Genomic DNA, 21345 nt, shown 5'->3' with positions numbered 1-21345 from the left:
CCTAAGGACAAAGACTTTCTTTTTCACTTATTTGAACTTGCTTCCCTTTCAGGGTCTGGCATGTGATAGAGTTTCAGGAAATAGTGGTAGAACTTAATTGACTTCAGAAGATACTAGGATGGACTGAAGGAAGTAAAGGATGGAAGGAAGGAAGGGAGGGGAGGAAGAGAGGAAAACATTAAAGGGAAGAAAAGTGAGAAAAAGAGAAAGTGGAACAAAAGAGGAGAGGAAGAAAGAATGGAAGGAAAGAAGAATTGAGGAGGAAAGGGAAAGAAATAGGGAGGAAAAGAAAAAAAAGAAAAGATCGAAAGGAAAGAAAGTATATAGGAGTAAAAGGAGAAAGAAAAGAGGAGGGTGGACAGAAGAGTAAGGAGTGTGAGAGAGGAGGAGATAGAGGAAAGAAGGAAAGAAGGAAGGAAGGGGGGCCGCCAGGTATCACAGTGAGTAAAAGCACAGGCCCCCGTGTCAGGATGACCTGGTGATGATACTTAGCACCACACCCAGAAATAACTGGCCATGTAACCTTGAGCAAGTTAACCCCAATTGCTTTAAAAAAAAAAAAAGAAGGAAGGAAGGATGGATGGATGGATGGAAAAGAGAAAGGGAGGAAGAAGCTACAGAAAGCTCCCAGACACACCCCTTTAGGGATAATAGACTAAAAAAAGAAACAAGCAAAATGAAGATACCACCTTCAAGTCTAAGGGGAAACTTGGACCTGGCAGACTCCATCTTGGTTATAAAAGCAAACCTCTTCTTTCTGTCTTCAGATTCATGTCTTCTCAGAATTCTTGGCTGAGTCATCCAATGAGATGACCTTAATTAACCACCTGATCTTTCACAGGTGAACATAATTGTCCACAGGAAGGGGAAAAAACACAACCAAAAACCAAACAACAAACCCAACAAGTTTCTCACTGTCAGTCCATTAAAATTGCATTTAAAAACATTTTATACTTCTCAAAGAGCTTCTCTATGTAGAATACTGGCTTTGGAGTCAGAATACTCAGAATGCACTCTTAACTCCAACATTTACTGTGTGACTCTGGACAAGTCACAGTTTGTCTTGCTTCAGTTTCCACATCTATAAGAAGAGAATAATAATAGTTGCACTTGCACTCTACTTATTTCATGGTGTTATAAGGAAAGTGTTATAAAAAGCTAATATTAATCTCCCCATCACCCCACCAAGTAAACAGGGTTAGGATTCCTATTTTACAAACGAGGAAACCGAAACACAGAAAGATTAAGTAAATTACTCAAGGTCACACAGGGACAAATTGAGGTTAGGATTGAGGGTTCCTGACTCCAGATTTGGTGTCCAGTGTTCTATACTCTGCACCAAGCTGCCACTGGAACTTCATAGGACAGACCAGTGAGGTCATTGTCATAAGAGGTATCACAAATTTCTCAAGACAAAATCCATTTGACATCAACAGCCATCCTTCTGATGCCTGGATCTGGCAGAAAGGTGACCCCAGATTACAGAAGTGACCCTCAAACACTTCCTAGCTGTGTGACCCTGGGCAGATCACTTAATCTTTCTCAATCTCAGTTTTCTTATCTGTAAAATAGGGATAATAATAGCACCTTCCTTCCCAGGGTTGTTGTGAGGATCAAATGAGATAATATATGTTAAGTGCTTAGCAAAACTTAAGACACTGTTTGTATCCTCAGTGTCCAGTATAGTGACCAGCACACAGGTAGCACTTAAAAATGCTTGTTGATAGATTGAGAATTGTTCCTTGAGATACCTATCTCAGGCTCTACACAGAGAAAGAAAGTGACTTGTCTAAGGTCACCACAAGCTTCAGTTTCCACTTCTGTAAAATGTATTTATTGAAAATTGAAGTACCTGCCTCATAGAATTACCATAAAAATCATACTCTGTAAGACTTGGAGTGCCATAAAAATGTTATTGGTGGTGGTGGTGATTTTCAGTCATGTCTGACTCTTTGTGACCCCTTTTTGGGGTTTTCTTGGCAGGGATACTGGAGCAGTTTGCCATTTCCTTCTCCAACTCATTTTACAGATGGGGAAACTGAAGCAAACAGGGTGAAGTGACTTAGCCAGGATCACACAGTTAGTAAGTGCCTGAGGCTGAATTTGAACTCAGGTCTTCCCAACTCCAGGCCCCAAGAGCTATCTGCTGACTCATCTAGCTGCCCATAAAAATATAAACTGTTGTCATTATTTTTCCTACTGAATTAGAAAGTAAACTTCCTTATGGAGAGGTAGGAGGAAAATGTTCCTTCCTTTCCCCAGGAGGCAGCTAGGAGTAAACTTGAGTAACTCATCCTCTTCCCCAGCAGAAGTCAAAAGGAGAGTGACAGATTGCACACAGCCAGAAGGGATAGAAGTTCTAGCTCCGGGAGAGAGGAGAACTGGTTAATATTCCTGCCTTAAGCCATTAGCACAACTGAGTATTTCATGGAAGCTGTTCAACCCCCAAGCTCCCAGCTGGGAATCCAGCCCCTCCAAGAGCCCAGCCAGCACATTGTTCCATCTCTCTGACACACTAGGGTATTCTAGTAATCTCTGTTTGTTTCTCATCTGCCTATTAGGCCATAAGCTTTAAGACCGTCTAAAATCTGTGTTTTAAATAAACTTAGTCTCTCCCCAGGAGCCCTAGTTCAGCGCTTTGCATACAATAAGCCTTTAGTGCGTAACTTTTAAAGTTAGAAGAAGCCTAACTTTCTAGAACATCTTAGCCCACATTCTATACATGTGGAAGAAGATGCTCTCAAAGGAGAAACATCAGCATTTATATAACACTTTTAAGTTTTGCAAAGTGCTTCACAAATATTATCTCCCTTCATCCTCACAACAACCGTGGGAGATAGGTGCTATCATTTTTGAATGAGTAAATTGAGACAAAGAGAGGTTCATGACTTGCCCATGGTCACACAGCTAAGTAAGTGTCTGAGGCCAGATTTGAACTCAAATCTGCCTGATCCCAAGTCCCATGCTCTCTAACCACTGTACCATCTAGCTGGCTTGAGAAGGGACTTACCCAAGGTAAAGAGAAAGGCAAGGATTATAGCCCAAATCTCCTGACTCTAACTCCCATACTCTTTCCATTACATCATGTTGTTGAAGAAGCCTTTTGTTTCTGTTAGTGGTTCAGCAATAATAATAAACTGGGATTGGCTGAGATTCTTCAAATATCCATATTTCATCCCAGTTTGGGATTTACTACCAGGTTAAGTTCAGATCTTAAACATTAAATGTGGTCCTTGTATGTACAGGCTCCTCTCTGAGTGTACAAGGAAGATACCACCTTGGACAGAGGCACAATGATAACAATTTGGAATTTTGTCCGAGGCTTAGGTTCCCAAGTATGTGATATCACCCCTGAAGGACACTGGACCACTCTAGGGGGGGAGGTAGTAGCCTCGGATGCAATTGGGGGATTTGAGTAAAAATAATAGGGTGTGGAAACATAAGGAAAGAAGGGAAGAAAAATTTGAAAAACAGTTTATATATCTTTCATTTGTTGTGTAACTGAGTTAAAGTCATAGTGATTACATTATTTTCCAAATAAACACACAAAATGGGAGTTACAACTCATTGGTGGTCAAGTCTGCCAATAGCTCAGGTGTGCTGTTGGGCAGTTCAACATGCATTGGCAGGAATATGGGCATGTCATGACTTGTTTACAATATAATACTATACAATATATGATGCAATATTGCATCATCAAAATTTTAATGCAGGAAAAAACCCACAAATTTATAATAAATTATTAAATTCAAGATGTGTGATTTTAAAGAAATACATATTTTATATTTTTAAATGATGCAAATTAAAAAAAAAAACATTAAAGGGTTAAAGAAAGTAGATTTCCAGGGGGGCACTGAGTAATTTTTTTTAAAGGGGGCAGTAGACCAAATAAGTTTGGGAACCTCTGTCCTAGAGTCAAGTGGATTATCATGGATTTTGCCTGTGGCCTACAGAGTAGAGTCAGAAGGGTAAGCCTTCTAGGGTTTCTAGAAATCTTTCTCAAGAAGTGGGCCCCAGTGACTCAACATTATGGGAAGTCATCCTAGACTCAGAGTTCTCTGATCGGACAAACAGGATTGATTTTGCTGCCTTGAAGGTAAATGATAGTGTGTACTACTACTATCTTTATTCCCATTGAGTTCGACCAGTAGCATCTCAAATACTCTTCCAAGGTCCAAAGAATAAAACTATTACAGATAGCTAAAGCCAGAGAATATTGGCAAAGAAAATGTTGGATTTGGAGCCAAAATCCTTGGGTTCAGACCTCCACTTTGCAATATACCATCTATGTGACTGTAGTCAACTGACTTCTATTCTCTGAGCCTCAGTTACCCAATCTGTAAAATGTAGGGGTTGTTCTAGATTGTCTCTGAGGTCCCCACCAGTTTGAGTATTCTGTCATCCTAAACATGCCTGTGACAAAGGAAATCAATTATATTTATTGATTATTATATTACTAACTCAGTGGTAGGCACTATGGGGAATCCAGAAAGACTATGACATAGTCCCTACCTTCAAAGTGTTTACAGTCTAGCCAGTGAGATAAGTCAACTTTCTATAATTTTTTTAAAGATTTCCCCAGATGTCAATTCTATGAGGTATGTAGAAGGGTAAATGTTATTATACACATTTTACAGATAAAGAAACTGAGGCACGGAGAAATTAAAAATTATTTACCCTACATTAATTAATGAGTAGTTGGGTAGCACAATGGATAGAGGTAGTCCTGGAGTCAGGAAGACTCATCTTTCCGAGTTCAACTCTGGCATCAGACTTTACTAACTGTGTGACCCTGGACAAGTCACTTAACACTTTTTGCTTCAGTGTCCTTATCTGCTAAATGAGCTGGAGAAGGAAATGGGAAACCACCCTAGCCAAGAAAATGCCAAACGGGGTCATAGAGAGTCAGATGCAACTGAGTAACAACATGTTAATTAGTAAAAAGCAGAACCAAGAGTCAAGCCCAGAGCTTTTAACTCTAGGACAATGCATATTTCAATAATTGTAGAAAAAAAAATACAGATTTGGTTCTACTTGAAACTAGTCCATAGGTTCATCAGAATCCTAGAGCTGCAAGGTCCTTATTGTATTTATTATCGAATAAAAATGACTAACCACTTAGTAGTAATGACAGCTCCCATTTCCACAGTACTTTCAAGTTTACAAAGTGATTTCCTCCTAACAGCCTTGTGATATGGGCAGCACAAGTATTAGTATCCTTGTTTTACAGAAGAGAACCTAAGGTTCAGAAAGGTTGATTAGCTTGCCCACAATCATACAGTAAGTGTTGTGACTGAAGTTTGAATCATAATATGTCATATTCTGTTTCTGACTGTTTGATTCGTAATGAATAATGAGTTTCCAATGAGACTGTAAATAATTCTTAAGAACCAAGGTGAGAACCACAGCTAGACACCATCCCTTCCCAGGTGACCACAAGAACAAGTGGATGGAGCTGGGGGAGGGTGGCTGAGGAGGCAGCCACTACTTTACCACCTTTTCTACAAATGCAGGTTATTCCCTAGATCCCTGGCGATATGCTCTGTGGGAAAGTCCTAGTGAAAAAGCCAGTTCTCTCCCTCTTCAGTCTCCCCCCTTCCCACTAAATTGCAAAATTTCAGACCTGAAAGGATCTTCAGATGTCATCTTGGGTAACTCATATCTGAACAAGAATTCTCTCTATAACATACCTGACAAATGGCAATCCAGCCTTTGCTTGAGACCTTCAATAAGATCTCCTCCACTATTCCCAAAGGCTGCCCCCTTCCCTTTTAAATTGATGCCACGAGGTCATGTGATATAGGAAAAAATGTACTGGATTGAAAGTCAAAGGACCCAAGGAGGACTCTTGGCTTTGCGGCTTATTCCCTACGTAACCAAGGGCAAATCATTTATCCTCTTTACGCCTCTGATGGTTTTCCTTCCTAGATGATCTCTGTGGCTCCTCATACCTCTGTATCTGCCAACTTGCTCTCTATCATTCTTGGGTTTGGGAGTTGAATGAGCCATCAGTGTTTTTTTATCTTGCAGGGATTTTTTTTGTTTTTTAATCCACCCACTTTGGGATATGAGCTATGGCAGCAAAGCCTGGGCAAACCAAATCCACATTGAGAACTTTGCTGGCCCTGCTCCTGCATCAAACATTAGTCAGATGCCATATGCTCTTGCTTTCCAGCATGTCCCGGCCGCCATCTGTGGTTCTGGGTTGCTGTGCTCTTAATCATATATTGATGATTTCACCATGTTGGCAAGAGCCAGCCAAACTGAAACCCAGACAGTGGGCCCCTCTCTCCCACTCAGGATTCATCAGAAGCTGGATTTCTCTCCTAATTGAAGCATCACTGAGCAGAGACCGTTCTCAGGACATTACAAGAAAAGGAGCAGCTTCCAGACTTTATGATTACTGTTTTCTGTATCACAGGGCTGTGAGCAGAGGACTGGACTTGAAGTCAGGAGATCTGGGTTCAAATCTCAGCTTACCCTCTCCCTATAGCCTTCCTTGATGCTACACTACATGCCCACATCTCACAGATCACATCCTTCCACACTCCTCTAATGCATTTATTGGGAAATAGTCTGACTGACCATTACTTTAGAATCTTGAATCTAGACTTTGAATGAACCTCAGAGTTCATCTTGTCCAACTCCTTCATTATTGTTATAATTACATTGTATTTCCCTAATAGAGGGCAAATTTTTTTAGTTCAGCTCTGTCTCATTTAAGTTTTATTATTTATCTCAGCAATGTGGACAAGGCTCAACACACTGTAGTCATTTAATAAATGTTTGCTGAACTTGTATTTGCACTACTTGTGTGACTGTGGACTCTTTAATATTTCTCAACATTAGTTTCCTCATCTATTGAATGGATATAAAATACTTGAACTGCTATCCCACAGGGATATTGGGTTGAAAACACTACCATTCCTGGACAGGATCAATCAGTAAGTTGTCCTATGGCTGCACTCATGATCCTCATGTTTTCTGAGAACAAAACACCCCTTTCCAGTAGAATTTCTTCTCCTATTAGAAAGTAAGCTCTTTGAGGACAGGGACTGGCTTGATTTCTATATGTACATACATATATATTTATATATATATATATATATGTACACATGTAAGTCAATATATAAATGATAATATAATATATAATAATAAATATCTATCTAAATCAAGTCATATATACATATACATATATATGTGTGTGTACATATATGTATCTATATATCTAGAGATATAAAACTTAGCACAGAGCTTGGCACATGGTAAGAGCTTAATAAATGCCCTTTCATTCATTCATTCCAAACCTTAAATTACTATAAAATCCAGTTTATCTTCTTCATCACCATTTTTGCCAATAATAATAATGACCTTAAATAGGGGAATGTCACCTTCCCAATTATAAGGTGAACTGCCTCGCTGGGAGGAAGCCAATCTTTGCTCTGTTAAGAATCAGAACACTCGATTTGCAGTGTTGACTCTACATACTAGCTCTGTGACTCTTGATAAGTTGCTTTACCTATCCAACCCAAATTTTTCTCAAATCAACAAGCATTTAAGTGCTGGGAATACAAAGAAAGACAAAAACTGCCTGTTCTCAAGGAGCTCACAATCTAATGGAGAAAGCAACATGAAAACAATTAATCACTAACTGAAATATGGTATAAAATCCTGGAAAGATAGCAAGAGGCCAGGTTTTGAAGGAAGAGCCAAACACAGGGTTTTTATATTGGGTCCTCAAGGTACTAGGGAGCCATTGGAGTTTATTGAATGGGGTGGAGAGATATGAGATGATTGAAGGGGTGGATGGATTAAGTGAGGATTTTTGAGGATGACAGATACATGGTCATATTTGCAGTCAGTAGGGAAGCAGACAGTAGACAGGGAGAGATTGAAGATTAGTGAATGAATGAAGATTATGGGGGATTGGAGGCAATCAACTCAAGAAGACCCGATGGAATGGAAACATGGGTGCAGATAGAGCAGGATTAGCCTTGGCAAGGGGAAGGGCCATCTCTTCCTGTGAGACAGTGATGAAGAAGGAGATAGCAATGTTAAATCTTTCAAAGTTAATTATATTTACAATATTATTGTTATAATATAAATTGTTCTCTGGGTTCTGCACATTTCACTCTGCATCAGTTCACATAAGTCTTTCTAGGTTATTCTGAAACCATTTTCCTCATAATTTCTTATAACACAATAGTATCCCACCATATTTACTTACCATAACCTGTTCAACCATTCCTCAATGCATGGGCATCACTTCAGTTTCCAATTCTTTGCCACCCCAAAAATAGCTGCCATAAATATTTTTGTACATAGGGGTACTTTTCCTCTTTCTTTGATAGGATTATTATTCTCATAGTAACTTCTGTTGTTGCTATTAGCAACAGGGCTTTGATTTATACTTCACTGATTACTCAAGGCACTTTTATATATGCTATCATACTTGTCTTCACCGCCCCACAAATACTTCCTCCCTCCCCATAGCTTTCTGAAGTACATTATAATAGGAAAGACCTGACCTACTCATAGACTAGTCAGCCTCTCCGTCTTCCCTATCTTCCAGAGAGTAAAAAATTTTGACCATTGGTCAAAACTTTGGTTTAAGTCATTGATTCCTAAAGTCTCCTGTTAGAATGTAAATGCATTAACAGAAAGGAGTATCAAATTAATCATTTGGTTCCCATGAAACCTTTATACAAATTGGTTGTTCAAACTAGCTATCACTTCAGAGTTGAAAGAGACATCAGGGATCACCTAATTCAACCCATACCTGAACAAAAATCTCTTAATATCTCCAAAAAGCAGTTGATCAGCCCCCGCATGAAAACTTCAAATGAAGAGAAACTCTCTGTCCCTCAAAGTTCCTTGTTTCATTGTTGGAAAGCTTTTCTTGTTATAAAAGTTTTCCTTATATTATACCAAAATCCATCCCCTTGTGATTTCTACCCATTGTTCCTCCTTCTGTCTTCTGAGGCCAAGGAGAACAAGTCTAATTCCTCTTTCACGGGTCCTTGAATACAGCAGCCATGTTGCCCCCAAACCATTTCTTCTCTAGATCAAACATCTCCAAGTACCAGATGGTTCTACTGCCAACATCTTCTTAGGTCAAATTTGATAATGGGATGAAATGAGGCACATTGAGCATTGACAAAAGGAGGTTTTCCTGGCCCTAACCCAGCAAGGACATCTGAGTGGAAACACGGTGGCACTTCTCTTAATATGGCTTTCCTCTCATTTCCTTCTGGAAACATCTGATCAACAGGTCATTGGGAGGCATGAACTGGGGCACCCACGAAGTCTGAAAGGCCCAGGCTCCATGTGGTTAGGATTTTTATGTCCTTAGATGATCAGGAATCTGCGTCAGGGAAGCCAGGGCCAATTAGGTCCCAGGGGCAACTTTGTCTTGTATCTACTTCTCGTTGACTAGAAGGGAAGCCAAGGAGGAAGGTGTGGCAAGAAAGCTGAGGCCAACAGACCTGGGGGCAACTTTGTCTTCTTTTAGGTAAAGCCTCCCCATGCTATGAGTGGGAGGAAAGAAGATGCTTCAGGAAAATGTTAGTCTTCTCACACCAGGTTTCTGGCTTGTTTGTTTTTTTAAACCAATCTTTTTATGGCATGGTCACCAATCCCATCCTCCTCCTCTGGACATACTTCTGTTCTCCGTAAAATGTGGCACCCAGAAATGAATATAGTATGCTAGAGGATGTCTGATCAGGGCAGAAGACAACAGTACTGTGATTTTGACACCATGTCTCTGTTAAAAGCTTAAGATCATGTGAGGTTTTTTAGTTACTGTACCTAAATGAAATCAAGACCCCAAGTTGGAGTGAGGGAAGGATACAAAAGATCTAGAAATTTGGGTGAATAAAAGAAAGACAATTCAATTTATCAAATATTTCTAAGGGACTACTCCATGAAGACAATATTTTAAGATGATCAATAACATAGCACAGGCACACCTTAGAGGCATTGCAGGTTTGGTTCCAAATAACCAGAATAAAGTGAACATCGAAATAAAGCAAGTCACACAGATTTTTTTGGTTTCATAGTGAATATAAATGTTATGCATATACATACAAATATATATACAGCCCATTAAGGCTACAGTAGTATTATGTATAAAAATGTACATACATTAATTTAAAAATACTTTTTTGCTAAATCAAAAAGCTAACCATCTTCTGAGCTTTCTGAGTCATAATCTTTTTGCCTCCATGGTGATGGCTGCTGACTGATCAGGGTGGTGATTGCTGAAGGTTAGGGTGGCTGTGGTAATTTCTTAAAATAAGACAACAATGAAGTTAGCAGCATAGATTGACTCTTCCTTTCACTTGAACACATAGAGGTCAGTGTAGGGTTTTTATTTGGCCTAATTTTAATATTGTTGTGTCTCAGGGAGGCATGAAAAGAGGGAGAGAGACTGGGGAAGAGCAGGTTGGTGAAGCAGTCAGGGCACACACAATATTTACCAATTAAGTTCTTCGTCTTATATGGGTGTGGTTCATGGCACCCCAAAACAATTGCAAAAGTAACATCAAAGCTGATGGGTCACAGGTCACTATAACACATAAAATAATAATGAAAATATTTGAAACATTGTGAGAGTTACCAAAAGGTGACACAGAGACAGGATGTGAGCACATGCAATTGGAAAAATGGTGCCAATAGACTTGCTCAATGCAGGGTAGACACAAACCTTTAATTTGTAAAACAAAATATCAAAAACAAAAACAAACAGAAAGCATTATCTGTGAAGTGCAATAAAACAGGGTATGCCTTTAACTGACTTCAAGGAGTTTACAATCTAGGATGGATATAGGACACACACACAAATAATTATTAATAGAAGTTAGAAAGTGAATAAGTAGGGTCAGTCAATTAGAGTTTATTAAGCACCTATGTTTCAGGCAATTATACAAAGAAAGGCATAAAACAGTCTCTGCTCTCAAGAGATTCACAATCTAACTGGGGAGACAACATGAAAATAACTATGTACAAACAATATACAGAGAGGATAACTGAGAATAGTTGCAGAAGGAAAGCACTACGATTAAGGAGGACTGGAAAAGTCTTCTGGCAGGAAATAGGATTTTAGCTGAGATTCAAAAGAAGCCAGGGGAGTGAGTGAGTGAGTGTCATCCCAGAGATGACAAGGGAGAGGTTCCAGTCATGAGGGAGAGCTGATGAAAAAGTTTGGAGTCAGAGATGGGGTGTCCTGTACATGGGAGGCCAAATAGAATGGTACTAAAAATGCAACCAAGGAAAGGGATCTCTTCTACCGTGGCACACACAATGGCAGTGATACCTCAGCTGGGCCTTGAAGGGGAAGAAGGACTATGATCAATGCAGATGGAGGAAGGAAGTTGATTCTATCCCCAAAATCAGTTTGACTAGACTATAGCTCCTGGAGTCTTCCACAAATTTGGAACCAATGAAATGAAAGAGGAAGATGCTCCCCCAAAATGTCTGATTTTAGAAAAGCAAAATGGCATTGTAGATAATGGGAAAGCCCTGGCCTAGAACCTAGGAGACCTTGGTCCAGGGTCTGATTCTGCCCTTAACTTACTGAATTACCCTGGGTCTTAAGTTCCTAGTCTATGAAATGAGGAAGTTGGACTATGATCACTAGGGTTCTGACACTCTGTGCTCTAGGCTCCTTCCTCATCCTGACACTGTTCTAGTGTCCCGCCCAGCTCTGACATTCTATTGTCTTAAGATTTTAAGGAGCTAAAGAAATGGACTTTGAACACCGACAACAGAAAGGACTTGATTGGTTCTACCATCTGAGCATTAAGATGCTAAGCCATCTCCTTCCTGCCTGCAGCATGCCAGTCTCTGACCCTAGCCTGGTGAGTTACCTTCCTGCTTCCCATCTGTCAAACTGGTTTTCACCAAAGGCAAAGAATTGCTATTCCCACACTGCCCATTTTGTCCCTTACAGTCTCTTTATTGTTGGAACACAAAGTAACTACAAGCAAAATTATGACCAGGATTCCATTCATTAAGGCATCTTTTGAGATCACTTATATTCTCCCAATGTGTGCAGTCAAGAAACCTGAAAAATGGGAGAATGAGAAGGTTCCTAGGAAAAAGTTAGTTTAATTCAAGCCTTGGGACAAGAGCTTCAGGTTTCCCTTGGAACAAAGCAGTTGGAAGAACACTTTCTGGGAAATCAGGAGATCTGGACTGAAGGCTTAGCTACTTACCGCAGTAGCAATCATACTTGACCTCAGACAAGTCAATTCACTGTTCTGAGATTTTTGTTCCTTCCTCTGTAAACTTACTGAAATAAACTGGTGACCACTCTGTCAGTGCAGGCCTAGCACCTTCCTGGGTAATCCTGAGCATAGCTTCTAAGGATCCACCCAGTGCAGGGGATCCCAATGCTTCCCTCCAGTTTCTTTAATATTTTGTGGATGCCAGTGGAGCCCCTCAGGCCATCCATTTATTGTTCCTTATTCTCAATCCATGAACTATCTGTAAAATAGGGTAAATAAAACCTGAATGGCCCTGGCTCTACCCTATTCATCACTCAGGGTTATTCTCAGGTTCCAAATGAAAAATGTTGTTCATCTGTGTATGACTCCTTGTGACCCCATTTAGGGTTTTCTTGGTAAAGATACTGGAGTGGTTTGCCATTTCCTTCACCAGTTCATTTTACAGATGAGGAAACTGAGGCTAACAGGCTTAAGTGACCTGCCCAGGGTCTCACAGATAGTATCTGAAGTCAGATTTGAACTCAGGAAGATGAGAATTCCTGACTCCAAACCTGCAGTCTATCCACTATGCCACCTAGATAATGTATGCAAACTGCTTTGTAATGGTAAGGCACTCTATCATTGTTAACTGGGATGATCGTTCTTCAAACAATCTCCTTGTGCTAAATCTCTCTGAGTTACTTTGGGCTAGCCAAAGGGACAATGCTATCAATCGATCAGTTGACTTCCTTGTAGTGTCAAAAATCATCCTTATTTTGATTGGGGATGTTTTCCTGTTCTCACCCTCAGATTTATGCAGTGGCTGTTTCATTTCCTCCTTCTGCTTTTTCTGGTTGGGGTGGGCAAGTGGAATTTCATGGGATTGGGTGTTTGGACTCCCTCAGAAACAGTGTTCTTTGGACGTCATCACCAAAGCAGCTGGAAACCACTGCAGTTGGGCTCAGGCACAAAAGGAAAGACCAAATAATCAGTTAATAATCCTTAATGATACACACACATTGAACTCATGCCTGCAGGAGGGTGGTAGAGATCTGGAAGAGATACAGAAGCCCACATGTGGCCCTGAGTATGGGAAGAAATCACTCCCCTGCTTGGATGTGGGTGAGAGCTCAGAATACTTGAGATTTATTTTAAACTCACAGCTCTCTGTGTAATTATTTTTCCACTATGTTTCTTCCGGTCCAACATCTGGTCCAATCTCCTCTTTCCCCTGAAAGCCTTTCCTAAGCTTGGTTGCAAAACAGAGAGGGCTGGATGTGGGTAAAGTAGCCAAAGGTCATTAGGAGGGGAGAGAACACCCTGAGCACTGAATGGAGGGACTACAAAGTGGGCAAGTGTGGTGGAAAGAATTCAAGACTTAAGAGGGAGGAATGAAGAGACCTGGGATCCCATCCCAGCTCTGACACTTAGGCCAATGCTTGGACTCAAGTGATTCTCTGATCCTCAGTTTCCTCATCTGTATAATGGGAATAATACCTATGTTCCTTACCTCCTAAGAATATTTTGAAGAAAGCGCTTTTTAGAAAGTCAAAGCACTACAGAAATGTGCTGTATTGCTTTCATTAATATTATAGCACTCAACTGATCCAATGCTGTTGGTCACCATGGTCATGCTGGGCTTCACAAAGTCACAGGACCATGGTGTTGGAAGGCACTTCAGAAGCCATTTAGTCACCTACATGAGCAAAAGTGCCTTCTACACACTCTACATCGAAGATGTCAAAGTCATGGCATGGGGTGTGGCGAAACTTCTCCCATTAACATATTATTGGTGCCTGTTTAACAAAATAAATAAAAGTACCATGCAACATGGATAATGTTAATTTGTGGCTTTCTAAGTTAATATATGGAATCACTTCCTACTCATCCTGAAGGCTCAGCAAGCTTTCAGAACATGGTCAAATGTTTTCAAGTAACTCCAAAGTTCTCATATATTTATCTAGTCAGTCCTCATCAATCAACCAATCAATCTGTAGCCTTTATATGCTCCAGGGAGGGAGGGGTCCTTATCCCAACTCCTTGCAATAAGTTGACTCCCCTCAAGGGCCTGGTTCTAATAGAATCCCTGATGGTTTGGAGTCCTCTAATACTTTCAACTTAAACCCCTCATTCAGTGTGTTTTCTCCAATATTGTTTGCCAATTATAATTAGGATTTATTCTTTATTATTGATCAGCCCAGTGATTGGTGCCCCAGTATGGCTTAACCTCTTAATAATAATTATATGACTTAACCTCTTAATAATTATTATATTTTACAAAAAGGTCATTTACTGATATGATAAAGCAAAGACAAAATGCACTGTTTGTACAACATTCAAAGGAGAATGTACTTACAAAGGAAAATTTATTACACTTGCAGAGAACATGGCCATAAACGAACAGGATGCCATCATAAAGAGAATGCAGCTTTGACACCATAAAAACTGAAGTCTATAGGACTACCATCAGATAAAAGAGATCATCATCTATTCCTTATAAATCTGATCCACCTGAACTCATAGGCCCTGCCCAGATGTGATGGTGAAGATTAAGTAGATAGAACATACAGCTGTTTGGCACAGTGGAGTGAGTACAAGTGATCATTGTATTTCTTTGGCCTGAGTGGCAAGAACTATTCTTATCTGGAACACATCATACTGAGCCTGAAATTTTCCAAGGGATTTTTTCCCAAGTCATTTCCCCTGGCTATATCTCCTACCTGAAGTGCTCTCCTTCCTCACCTCTGGCTCCTGGCTTTTTGTAAATCCCAAATCCAATCCCATCTTCTACAGAAAGCCTTTCCCCATTCTTCTAAATTCTAGTGCCTTCTCTCTATTATCCTATATAAGGCTTATTTGTACAAGTTTTTTGCTTGTTATTTCCCCATTAGATTGTGAGTTCTTCAGGGTCAAAGACTATATTTTGCCTGTTTTTGTATCCCCAGCACTCAGCACAGTGCCTAGTTTATAGCAGGCATTTAATAAATATTTCTTGACCAACTGACTGATATAGACAGGGCAGTGGACACAATGACTGTAGAATGTCCACATCCACCATCTGTCAATGAAGTGTTAACACTAACCATTCTGGCATGTTCAAGATACTAGTAGGATAGTTAAAACAATAGGAGGATGCTCAGTGATTTCACATTTGACCCAAAGGGGTTGGGATGCCCTCTCCCACTAAGGGATCCCAACTCTGGGCTTTTGAAGCATTTGTTGTTGTTGTTCAATTGTGTCGGACTCTTTGTGACTCCATTTGGGGTGTTTTTGACAAAGATACTGAAGTGGTTTGCCATTTCCTTTTCCAGCTCATCTTACAGATGAAAAAACTGAGACAAACAGGGTTGAGTGACTTGCCCAGAATTATACAGCACGTCTCAGGTCAGATTTGATCTCAGGAAGGTGAGTCCTCCTGACTCCAGGCCCAGCCCTCTCTCCACTTGCTTGCTACCTAGCTGTCTTTGAAGCATTAACTCAGCTAAAAAATCATTACCAACATCAAATTCATCAGATACTTTCTTACAGCCAGGATGGGAACAGGAGACCTCTGAAGGCTGAGGAGGAAAGAAAGGGGTTGTAGAGAAGTCTCATTTCCAATGGATCAGCAAAGATTGGAGAATTTGGTATAGAAGCATAAAAGGTTTCCTCCATTATTCAAAGATAGAAAAAAATTTCCATTAGCCCTTGGATTTGCCCCCATTGCTCCTTATTTGTAACCAGCCCAAAAAGACTCTTCAAAGATATGTCAGATATTTCCATTTTCTTCTTTATACAGCACTGCCCAAAATGGTGGTCACTAGTGGTGACTTTTGGGGCAAAAATATAGGCCAGAAACCCATACAAGCTAGACAGTAGTGGGTAGTGAATATGAATTTACATCTCATCACATTGGCCCAGGATAGATGGCTTTCATTATGCCCAAGACATTGTAGAATAATCACCTATGATTTTTTCTCTGTTATTTAATGCTCTATCATGCATATGAGTATTGAGTAATTTTTTTCATATTCAGAACACCAACCTTGAGGGGGCATATCTGTTCTTCCATTTCTTCCTGTACATTATGAGAAGGGAAGACAAAACAAATCACAGAAATTGCTTCTGAGAGCCACACCATAATCCCTCCCCTACACATACACACACACACACACACACACACACACACACACACACACACACCAATACAATAACAAGCACTCATGGGTTGGGGGAGGTGGGTAACACAAAGTTTAATTAACACATGATCATACCCTCATGGAACTTAGAGTCAGATAGGAGGATAATATGCAAACATAAATATAATACAGTGTTATATAAGTTCATTAGAAAGGTACAAACAGGGGCAGCTAGGTGGCGCAGTGAATAGAGCACCGGCCCTGGAGTCAGGAGGACCTGAGTTCAAATCTGGCCTCAGACACTTAACACAAAAACTAGCTGTGTGACCTTGGGCAAGTCACTTAACCCCAAATGCCCTCTCAAAAAAAGGCAAAAAAAAAAGAAAAGAAAGGTACAAACAAAAGACTACATAAGACCTGGTTGGGGGTTGGGGAAAAGTCATTACCAAATGGAAGAATCAGAGAGGAATTCATGCAAGAGATGCTGGTTGAGTTGGATTTTAAAATCTAAATAGGAATTCCATGAGTATAGAGTGGGGGAAGGGCATCCCAAGAAAAAAGAATGATATGATAAAGGCAATAAGTCACTAGTGGAAGTCTTGTTTGGAAAGTAAGCAACAGCCCACTTTGGCCAAAACATAGACTACGTGCAAAGAAAAACTAGGAAATAGGAGCAAATAGGTATGGTGGTACCAGATTGTGCGTGACTTGAATGCCAGGCAGAGAAGTTTGAATTTGACTCTGTAGTAAATGGAAAACCAACAGAGATGACCAAGATGTATCATATTCTGTAAGTCAAAGGGTCACAGGGTCTTCACTTTAGAGCTAAAAGAGACCTAACAGTTCATCTGGTCCAATACCCTCATTTTGCAAAGGAGGAAACTGAGTCCAGAGAAAGTAAGTAATTTATCTAGCATCATGACCCTAAATATGATTACATATATGTCACTTCCAAACCCCCCCACCCCACCCTCTCCCAAACCTTTTTCTTTCTCTGCAAAATCAGGAAAATAAAACATGCTACTAATCCAACAGAGTTTTTGTGAATAAATCCCTTTGAAAACTTTAAAGTAATTCTTAAATATGACCTATTAATAGCCTTCTTAAGTAAGTGCCAGGTTCAAATGAAGCCAAAAGCAAATAATCTGGGATCCCAACAATACAAACACAAGAGATTTTCAGCATGACTAATTAAGCTTCCTTGAAAGCTCAGATTACAAGAAAGCATAATGAGTAGGCTTGCCAAACAGAATGGTGATCTTGAAGTGTCTCAAAAGTTATTTGGGCGTGCCAAACAGAATGAAATATCCGTCCATGTCCTCCCAGAAATGGAATGAGCCAGATACTACCAGATGTTCTCTGAAGATAGAGACTCATGACTCTTAATTAAAAGAAAAAGAAAAATGGCAAGTCCAGTGTAAAAAAAGAGTGGGTCAAAATTGAGCTTCCAATAATTCTCCAATGAGGGGTGGCTAGGCGATGCAGTGAATAGAGCACTGGCCCTGGAGTCAGGAGGACCTGAGTTCAGATCTGGCCTCAGACATTTAACATAAAAACTAGTCATGTGACCTTGGGCAAGTCACTTAAACCCAATTGCCATCCCCAAAAAAGCAAAAAAAAAATAATAATAATTCTCCAATGACTTCAATTAACTGGGAGTTAAACTGGCCACTTAGTTGGATAAATAGAAAGCCATTCATAGACTTAATTAAGTGTGGCTGACATAAATCCCACCTTAAGGTTTTCTGAAAGTACAGGATCCTATAGGGAAAATTCAGCAAGAGCAAATAAAAGCTCTGTGAGTTATCAGGCTCTAGGGAGATTCTGTCCTATTGTGCTCATATAAAAGGTTTGTTACATTAATAAAAAATTATTATCCCATATAATATAAATAGATGATATAATAAATTACAATAATAATTGCCATTATTATTGTAGCACTGTGTACAGCTGTACTTCTCCCAGCTAACTGACTTGTGAATGATGAGGGAGCAAGTCCCTGTAGGAAGAGGTTGAGAGGGGGTAAAAAGAAGGTATTTGAAAGGGTTTAATGGCACCTGAGATGTGCCACTTCCCCTGTCCTAGGGAATTCTAGATTTATGACATTTAGGCTATGCCAGGTGGCTTAGCCTGTGGAACTTCTTACCGGCTCCCACATTTCAGCACTGGACAGGGGAAGAAGAAATCCACTGAAGTCTTGCAAATCCCTTTTCCAATCCCAGGGAGCCATAGTATTCGAAACTCTGGAGCTGCCTTCTTGCTCTTCCATGTCCCTAAGCAGCTACAACTTTTCTACAGAAGCCCCAGGTTTCTGCTGTGCTTTCTAAGCTAGCTATGAACTAACCATAATAAACTAACTCTATAATAAAACAAAATTGGAAGTCTGTTTCAAAGTTGCAGAATTTTAAGGCAGAACAGGATAGAAAGAATCATCTAAGAGATGCAAGATAGTGCATTAGACAAAGAATTGGCTCTAGAGTTCAAATCCAAGACCTCAGTTCAAAGTCCAGCTCTGTCACTCACTGCCTCTCTGACCTTGGGAAAAGGCTAGAAAACCACTTGTCAAAGATGTTATGGAGGGGATACTTGTTCAAGCTCAGGCAGAACTAGGAGCCTCTGAATGGGGGTGGGGGGAAAGAAAGAGAGAGATGATAGATAGTAGATACATGAACAGCTAGCTCCATGATAAAGACAAATAGATGATAGATAACATATAGCTATATAATATGATACATAGAAAAATACATAGATGATAGATGAATAGACATAAATGATAGCTAATTAATAGTTAATAGATACATAGACAGCTAGCTAGATGACAGATATAGACAAATAGATGATAGATAACTTATGACTATATAGACACATACATACACAGAGAAATAGATGATAGATACATAGACATATGGGTGACAGAAAGAGAGAGAGGTAGGGGAGAGAGAGACAGAAAGAGGAAAAGAAGGGGAGAGGGAAAGAGAGGTGGGGGAGAGGGAGAAAGAAAGAGAGAGGTGGGAGAGAGGTAAAGAGGTGGGGTGAGAGAGAGAGAGAGGGAGGGAGAGAGAGAGAAAGAGAGAGAGAGAGAGAGAGAGAGAGAGAGAGAGAGAGAGAGAGAGAGAGAGAGAGAGAGAGAGAGAGAGAGAGAGGGGAAGGAGAGAGAGAAAGAGATCATTTATTAAGTACTTACTATGTTCCAGGCACTGTTTCTGTGATAAAAACATATTAAAAAGTGAAAACACAAGAAATAAACATTTCTCTAAAGACCTTTCCAGACTTTTCCCTTTAAAAATGTGTAAAAAGGTCAGGAATAAAAGCTAAGGCAGGGAGAAGAGGAAAAGATTAAGCATGGTAACCAAATTTAGAACAAGAAACACTTCTCACCTAATTAAGATCACAGCCTTCCTCTTCCCCAGAAAGAATGAGAGTTATGATCCACCTAAGGGCAGCACTGTCCTTTCCATTCTGAAGGAACAAGGGTACTGATGACATGGAGCTCTCTTTTATTACTCCAGAACACTTGAGGGGAGTGGTCAAAAAAGTATTTAAGTAATTTGGGGAGATTAAGTGACTATTATTCTATTAGTTGGAGTAGAATGTTAACCCAAACCTATATCTTATTATATTGTGACCTTTTCCCTGTTCAAGATTCCTATAAATGTTACTTCAAATTGTCTTGCAGAAGAGAAATATCCAAGGGCATTGGTGATAGGGTGGAGACTCTCAATTTAGAAGTTTCTCTTTCTGAGCTAGAAATTCTTGAATTTTTGATAATGTTAAATTAATAAAAATTGCATTTACCACATTTGTGCCTGAAACACAAAGTGCAATGTTAATATTTTTGACATTATGATTCTGTAGTCACTTTAAACTCTGGACCTCAGTTTTTTTCTCTGTAAAATGAAGGGATGAGACAGAATGATCTCTAAAGTCCTTTCTAGTCTTAAATTGCATAACCTAGTTCAATCCCCTTAATTTTCAGTGACGTCCAGGGAAGAGAAATTATTTGCCTATATCCTTTCAGTAAGTTATCAGTAGAGGGGGTCGTACTTGTAATCTTGGTTTTTGCCCAGGGCTATTAAATTATGTAGACATCTCCTGTATGTACTGGCTAGTAAATGAGATTGTTTTCATTTCTTTCTGATTCAAGCTGGTTATCCTTTTGTTTGGGAAGCTTTCCAAAATGATCTGCTGGAACTTTTATAAATTGGGAATAGACATCCATCTTGCCTCAGGGATAGAAAGAAAACTGAATTTGGACTTGAGCAAATGGCATTCTCTCATCCAATTCTGTATTTCCAACACAAGACTTTGAAAAACAAACAGAATCTCAAGACTGGTGATGTGTTTTGCAATAAGCCCCAGCTGAGCAGGCCTAACTTGCTACCCTTCAAAGTCCATTTCCTGACTCCCATTGAAGAATCATATAGTTTTTACAGTTCAAATAAGACCAACAAATAGAAATGAATGGAGGTTCCTTAATCTGAGACATGTCAAGGGTGCTTTAACCCAGCGACTTGAAACTTGAAGCTCTCATCCTCATGAGCTTCCCAATATTCTGAGAGATTTTACTTATCATATCATGCACCTGAATAGTACTTCCCCCAAACCATAAAGATATAGGGTTTTGCCTTCAGGAACAAGAAAATGACAGTAGAGTGGAGTGGAAAGAACAAGACACTAGGAGTCAATGGACATGGGTTCTAGTCCTGACTTTGCCACTGACCTCTTTTGTCATTTTGGGTGAGCCCTTACCCCTCGCTGGACCTTGATTTCCCCATTTGTAAAAAAAAGGAGGTTGAACTGCTTGATCTCCAAAAAGCTTTCCATATCTGACATGATTAGTAGTCTAACAAAATTTGAAGGTAACATTTGAACATGGATCCCCATAGACAAAGTTCTCCAAGATTCAGAGCAATCTGTAGGCCCACATCCACTCAAAAACCATAGCCCACACATCTCAAATAATATGTTTATTCATACTAGTCAGCCAGAGGATACAATAAATTCAAAGCAAAGACATTTAA

The sequence above is a fragment of the Petaurus breviceps genome, unplaced genomic scaffold, assembly GCF_028583685.1.
Source record: "Petaurus breviceps papuanus isolate PSGF00001 unplaced genomic scaffold, PetGlider_PUasm1.0 90847, whole genome shotgun sequence".
Taxonomy (NCBI): Eukaryota; Metazoa; Chordata; class Mammalia; order Diprotodontia; family Petauridae; genus Petaurus; species Petaurus breviceps.
The sequence above is the reverse complement of the archived record's forward strand: the minus strand, read 5'-3'. Positions refer to the sequence as shown.